The sequence below is a fragment of the Ovis aries genome, chromosome 5 (assembly GCF_016772045.2).
Source record: "Ovis aries strain OAR_USU_Benz2616 breed Rambouillet chromosome 5, ARS-UI_Ramb_v3.0, whole genome shotgun sequence".
In the NCBI taxonomy this organism is placed as follows: Eukaryota; Metazoa; Chordata; class Mammalia; order Artiodactyla; family Bovidae; genus Ovis; species Ovis aries.
The window spans coordinates 9,691,198-9,697,451 of NC_056058.1; the positions used below are offsets into that span (position 1 = coordinate 9,691,198).

At 53.3% G+C, this 6,254-nt stretch overlaps 1 long non-coding RNA gene across 1 annotated transcript; it reads left to right on the plus strand.

The window, feature by feature from the left end:
* Positions 1 to 27: 27 nt before the first annotated feature.
* Positions 28 to 5,135, plus strand: LOC132659867 (uncharacterized). Its single transcript, XR_009600810.1, has 2 exons — positions 28 to 103; positions 368 to 5,135. It is a non-coding gene; the product is annotated as an uncharacterized LOC132659867 (long non-coding RNA).
* The last annotated feature ends 1,119 nt before the right edge of the window (positions 5,136 to 6,254 follow it).

A 6,254-nucleotide genomic window follows, 5' to 3' on the forward strand; every position in this document is an offset into this window, starting at 1 on the left:
CAGGGCCCTCCCCGGAACTGGCGGGGCAGCTGGAAGCCAACAGGAAAGTGGAGCGAAAACACAGACCCAGGGGCGCCGCACGCGCGCGCACACACACATTAAGGTACAACCTGCCCTTTGGGTGTCTGCACTTTCTGGCCCCTGTGTAAAACGGCTGGCGGATCCCAGGGGCTAGAGGACGGGGAGGAGTCTTGCCAGGACCTGCTTGCCCTGTCTGGCCGCAGGCGTGTAGGCTGGGGAGGGGCCGCGCTCAGAAATGACTCGGGGCTCCCACGTAGCGGGGACCACCCTGTATTGGCTGCCTTGTCTTGCTGAATCTCCAGCGCCAGTTTCTGCGCTAACAGGAACTTCCTCCTTTGTTTTCCAGATGAGGAAACTGAGGCCCAGAGAGGCCAGAGTCCGCAAGAGAGCTGTGCGGGGGGTGGGGCATTTTAAAGGGGCCCTTCGTGGAAGCCAGGCTGGCTGGCGCCAAGAAAGCGGAACTGCGGGGCCCCAGGGCCTTGGAGGTCCGAGGTTCAGGAGCTGGCCTTTTCTGGGCCAGCGTTTCACCTGGTGGGAAACATTTCAGGGATTCATGGACACTGCGTTAATCAACAGAGAAATCACATCATAGGAGAGTTGTTTCCTTTTCTAATTAGTCATGTGACTGACTTGTCTCTGAAACAATCTCATCATTTAAAAGAAACAAAAAACCACACTATTATTTGTAAAGCACTTAATCTGAGCAAGGCCAGATTCACCTAGAGAAAGTGAAAGTGTAGTCGCTCAGTTGTGTAGCTACAGCCCGCCAGGCTCCTCTGTCCCTGGAATTCTCCAGGCAAGAATACTGGAGTGCCCATTCCCTTCTCCAGGGGATCTTCCTGACCCAGGGATTGAACCCAGGTCTCCTGCATTGCAGGAAGGTTCTTTACTATCTGAGCCATCATGGAAGCCCTTTAGTAGATTCAACTAGAGTTATCTATCTATTTTAATTCACTGACTCCTCAAAATACCTTTGAGGCAGATGTTGCTATGATTCCCATTTTGCAGAAGGGGAAAGTTGAGGCACAGTTCACAAGTAGCTAAAGGGAGATCCACAGGCAGGCAGCAGGGTCCCCAAGTGTCTGCAAGGAGCCCAAGCTCCAGCAGCAAGTCTCAGTTGGGTGCTAATGTGTCTTTAACACCCTGGTAGCCCTGAAGTTTTTCCAGCTAGAATCCATAGCTTTATGTTCCTTGTGTTATTATGTATTTGTTAAGCTTACAGACTATCTGAGGCAATGAGAAGGGTTTTTTAATTAGGACATCAAAATAAAGATTCTTTTAAAGGAATGGATTCAAGAATGTAATAGCATAGACAATTAAATAAAACATTAAGGGCATAATAGTCTAAAAAAGGGGAGGATTGTGGTCATGGAAAAAAAAGGTCACCCTCGGCCAAAGACAGACGCACATTATCCCAGGGGTGGTGGAGCACCCCCAGTTGTAAAATTAACCCATTCCTGCCCTTGCTGTCCTTTTGATCTGTACAGGGCATGGGAAGGGGGCCCCATCAGGGAAACTGGGGCCTCTCTGGGCCTCAGTTTCCTCAGGGGGAGGGGAGTGGATATGGGAGGAGACTGGGAAGGGAGGGAGCCAGACCAGGCCCAAAGTGGATTTTTGGCTTTTTTCCCTTAAAACTGGAAACGCCAGGGCTGGACATCCTCCCCTCCCCCACAGGTCTGACAGCTGGTGCTTACAAAAGCTGGGGGTGGGTGGGGGTGAGGTTTCCAGCCTAGGGAGCCACTGCCCCCGCCCCCACCCAAGGATGTGTCTTGGGCCCTTGGAGCAGATGTAACCAGCTTGGGACTTAATTTTCCTTTCTGGAGAATGGGACTATAATGCCTGTCTACTGGCTTCACAGAGCAGGCTGAGGAAGGAACCAGTGATATGAGAGAGAAGGCTTGGGGAAGGTACGAAGGGGGACATTACACTCCCCCACCCCCACCCTGGCTCCTCCCCCTCCACCCCCTCCATAATCTGGCATAATCAGCAAGTCCTACAGCTCTGCCTTGAGATGGACCCAGAATCTCTCTACTTCTCCTTCTTATTGGACCCCACCCTGGCCCAGCCATGTTATCTCCTGGGTCTACATTCCAGCTTCTGCAATGCCCCCCACCCCCACCAACCCACACTCCTTTCCCCTCTAAGAGGCCCAAGGGTGCCTGAGTCAGGTCTCATCTCTCCTCTGCTCAAGAGCACTCCATGGCTCCCTCTTCCCTCGGAGTAAAACCACGTGTCCTCTTCCAGCCCATAGGATCCTGCCTGCTCTGCTGGGCCACCTCCCTACGCTCACCTCCTCCCACTTTCCCACTCTCACTTGGCTACAGTTTTCTTTTGGAACACACTGGGTGTGGTGTGACCGCAGGGCCTTTACACAGGCAGTTGTCTCTGCCTGGAGCACTCTTACCCAGAGAACCAGATAACCTCTGTCTCCTCCTCTCCTTGCCCAATCGTTCCCTGACCTAACCTCCACCCAGGCCTTCATGTCATAAATCTAATTCTCTGGATACTCCCTGCTTTCTGAGTCTGTCACTGTTCACCATCCCCCCATCATGAAATCTACCTACTTAATTTGTCTACTGTCAGACCCCCACCCCCACCCCCCACTAGACTGTCTGCCTGGAGGGCAGAGCTTTGGTTCATTTGCCTTTCTGCAGAAGCAGAGCTTCCCTAGTGGCTCAGGGGTAAAGAATCCACCTGCCATGCAGGTTTGATCCCTGGGTGGGGAAGATCCCCTCGAGAAAGAAATGGCAGCCCACTCCAATATTCTTGCCTGGGAAATCCTATGGATAGAGGAGCCTGGTGGGTTACAGTCCATGGGGTCGACTTAGCAACTAAACAAGATACAGAGCAGAGCCTGCACCCAGTAGGGCCCCACTGAAGGAAGTCCCCTGCAGTCTTCCTGATCTGGCCCCTGTTGAGGCATCACGGTGTTTGTTCCCCACCCTCTGCCCTGAAGTCCCAGCCCCAGTGCCCCTGGACAATCTCATGACCTCTGGTCCACAACTGTGTGGGGCAAGGAGGGAACATGGGTCCCTATTGATCAGCTGGAAAACCAGCATGTGGGTGAAGTGGAGTGGGGTGTGATCGGGCCGCTGGCCTGAGATTCCTCAGCTCGGAAGTAACTGATCCAGGACTAGTCAACCAATCAGAATGATAGCTGTATATATTATATTTTTAGTATTGTAGCTGCCATGTAACATGTCACTGGGCTTTCCAGGTGGGGCTCAGTGGTAAAGAACCTGCCTGCCTAGGCAGGAGATGCTGGTTCTATCCCTGGGTCAGGAAGATCCCCTGGAGTTGGAAATGATAACCTACTCTAGTATTCTTGCCTGGGAAATCCCACAGACAGAGGAGGAAAATGATGGGCACGGCCACAGGGCACCCCAATCTTCTATCGGAGGTCCAGGGCAAACCCAGTCTCTTCTGCTTTTTGACTGTGTGGTCTCGGGTGGGTGATGTGGTCATTCTGGGCCTCAGTTTCCCCATCTATGAAATGGTCGGAATCTCGCAGCAAGGATGATGGGAATCATAACAGAGTGAGTGAATTGTAGGGATGTAGCTGACAGTAGGGGCTTCCCAGGTGGCTCAGTGGTAAAGAACCTGTCTATCAATGCAGGAGATAAGGGTTCCATTCCTGGGTTGGGAAAAATCCCCTGGGGGAGGGTATGGAAACCCACTTCAGTATTCTTGCCCTGAGAATCACAGGGACAAAGGAGCCTGGCCAGCTACAGTCCATGGGGTTGCAAAGAGTCAGACACGACTTAGTGGCTAGACAGCGGCAGCAGCAGCAGCCGAGGTTATACAGTTAGTGAGTACATCAGGATCTGTTAGGATGAGTCCCTTCTCTTTGGTACTGTCTGGGGTGGGGAGGGAGGGGGGACCCCAATATCCTGCCCCCTGGCTTCTGGCGTCACCAGCCCATGCCCAGCCACACTTGCAAGCCTGGGCTGAGGCAGGGGGTCAGATGGGGTCTTTGGGCGGAGAGGGGCATAACAGGAAGCCCCCTGTTAGGGAGACAATGGCAGAGGAAGGGGCGGGCCAGCCCCCACACAGATGAGCCCAGCTGCTGGCTCCAGGAGGGCGGCACAGCTATTGTGAGGCTAGACAGCTGTCCCTGAGCCAGGAAACCCCAGGGAGCAAGGGAAGGGGGTGGGAGGCCAAGGCTGAGGGCCAGCCCTGACCCTCAACCCGAGGGGAAAGAAAAGCCCAACGATGGGTCCATTGTCTCCTCCTGCAGGCTGGACACCTGGGTTCCCTTGAGGCTAGCCCTCTAGAATCCACCTGGCCAGGGAGTCCTGGCACAGACCCTAGCCAGCCCCAGCTGGCATCCTCCTAACCCCTGTCCCCCACCCGGCCTAGCCCGTGGTGTTGGGAGCTAGCAGCTGAGCTGGGCTATGTTTATAGTTCCCTGGGACTGCTGAGCAAACCCCTAAATATAGAAGCTGAGCTATTTGGGGCCACGGCCCTGGGGCAGAGTTGGGCGGGGGGGGGCCACGGCACGTGTGCCTTTTTAGCCTGGAGCCCCAGGACTGCCCAGGCCTCTCAGTCTCCTGGGACTGGGGTATGGGGGAGGGGTCTCAGGGGCACTCTGTTGTATCCCATTTGAGTGGGGGACAGATGTGGTGGAGGAGCTCCAAGCCAAAGAGGGGTGAAGCGAGAGGCTGTGACGCCTCAGAGAGGCGCGTCAGGGGCTCAGGAGCGGGCATGGGGTTCCCAGCGCCCTGTTCCACCTCCTCTCTCACCCCAACCAAAAAGTGGTTGAGCTGTTGCTTCAGTGTTCTCAGCTTCTAGGAAATGAAGGCCTACAGGAAACTGCAGGGGCACATTCAAACCCCAGACAAACCCCAGAGCTTAGCAACCTCTTCCCCTTCCCCATCAGCCCTGAGCTCACTGGTGGCCCCAGCAAGGCAGGGGCTGGTGACGTGGGCTGGGGGAGGTGGGGCTATAAATAGCTGATTTATAAGCAGCTGTGCAGGCACAACAGGGCAGGGGTTGGCCATGGATCCAGGAGCGCTCTTCAGGGTAGCTAGACCCCAAAGTGTCTCCAATGTCACCCCCTACCCCCGGCAGTCAGCAACCCCTAAGATTTGGGGAAGAAGGGGGAACAGAGGGGTGAGTTGCTTAAAAGGAACAACGCCAGTGGTTCATTAAAGGCAGCCCATTATCACAATGGCTTTTAAGAGATTCCACAGCAGGAGGCACCGTTTCGATCCCCAATCAGGGAACTAAAATCCCATATGCCTCGTGGAGTGACCAAAAATAAATAAAAGAAAAGACTGTAATGGAACATTAATGCTTACTCAGCAGGAACCAGAGAAACAGTGGAATATTAGACAGCTGTGACAAAGAACCCCAGAGGGTTTGCTGCCAGGTGGCTGGGCCCTGGCAACACATTCTTTCCTCTTTAAAAATTGAGTGCAGTGTGCCAGGCTGTGTGTGCTGTGCTTAGTTGCTCAGTCGTGTCTGAGTCTTTGCTATCCCATGGACTGTAGCCCGCCACACTCCTCTGTCCATGGGGATTCTCCAGGCAAAAATACTGGAGTGGGTTGCCATGCCCTCCTCCAGGGCTCCGAGTGCAATGTAGATCTTAACTTGCAGCTGGACAGATTTCATAGTAGAATCTTTAAGCCCTGCCCACCCCGCCCCCCCAGCTTTATTGAGGTATGACTGACAAAACTGTAATATATTTAAAGCCTATGACTGGATGATTTGATCCTAGTCGGATCTTCAGCTTGGAAGAAAAGCTGTCACCAATGTAGAAAAAATATTAAAAAGCAGAGACATTGCTTTGCCAACAAAGGTCCATCTAGTTAGGGCTATGGTTTTTCCAGTGGTCATGTATGGATGTGAGAGTTGGACTATAAAGAAAGCTGAGCACCAAAGAATTGATGCTTTTGAACTGTGGTGTTGGAGAAGACTCTTGAGAGTCCCTTGGACTGAAAGGAGATCTAACCAGTCAATCCTAAAGGGAACCAGTCCTGAATATTTATTGGAAGAACTGATGTTGAAGCTGAAACTCCAATACTTTGGCCATCTGATGTGAAGAGCTGACTCATTTGAAAAGACCCTGATGCTGGGAAAGATTGAGGGCAGGAGGAGAAGGGGATGACAGAGGATGAGATGGTTGGATGGCATCACAGACTCGATGGACATGGGTTTGGGTGAAGTCCGGGAGTCGGTGATGGACAGGGAGGCCTGGTGTGCTGCAGTCCATGGGGTCACAAAGAGTTGGA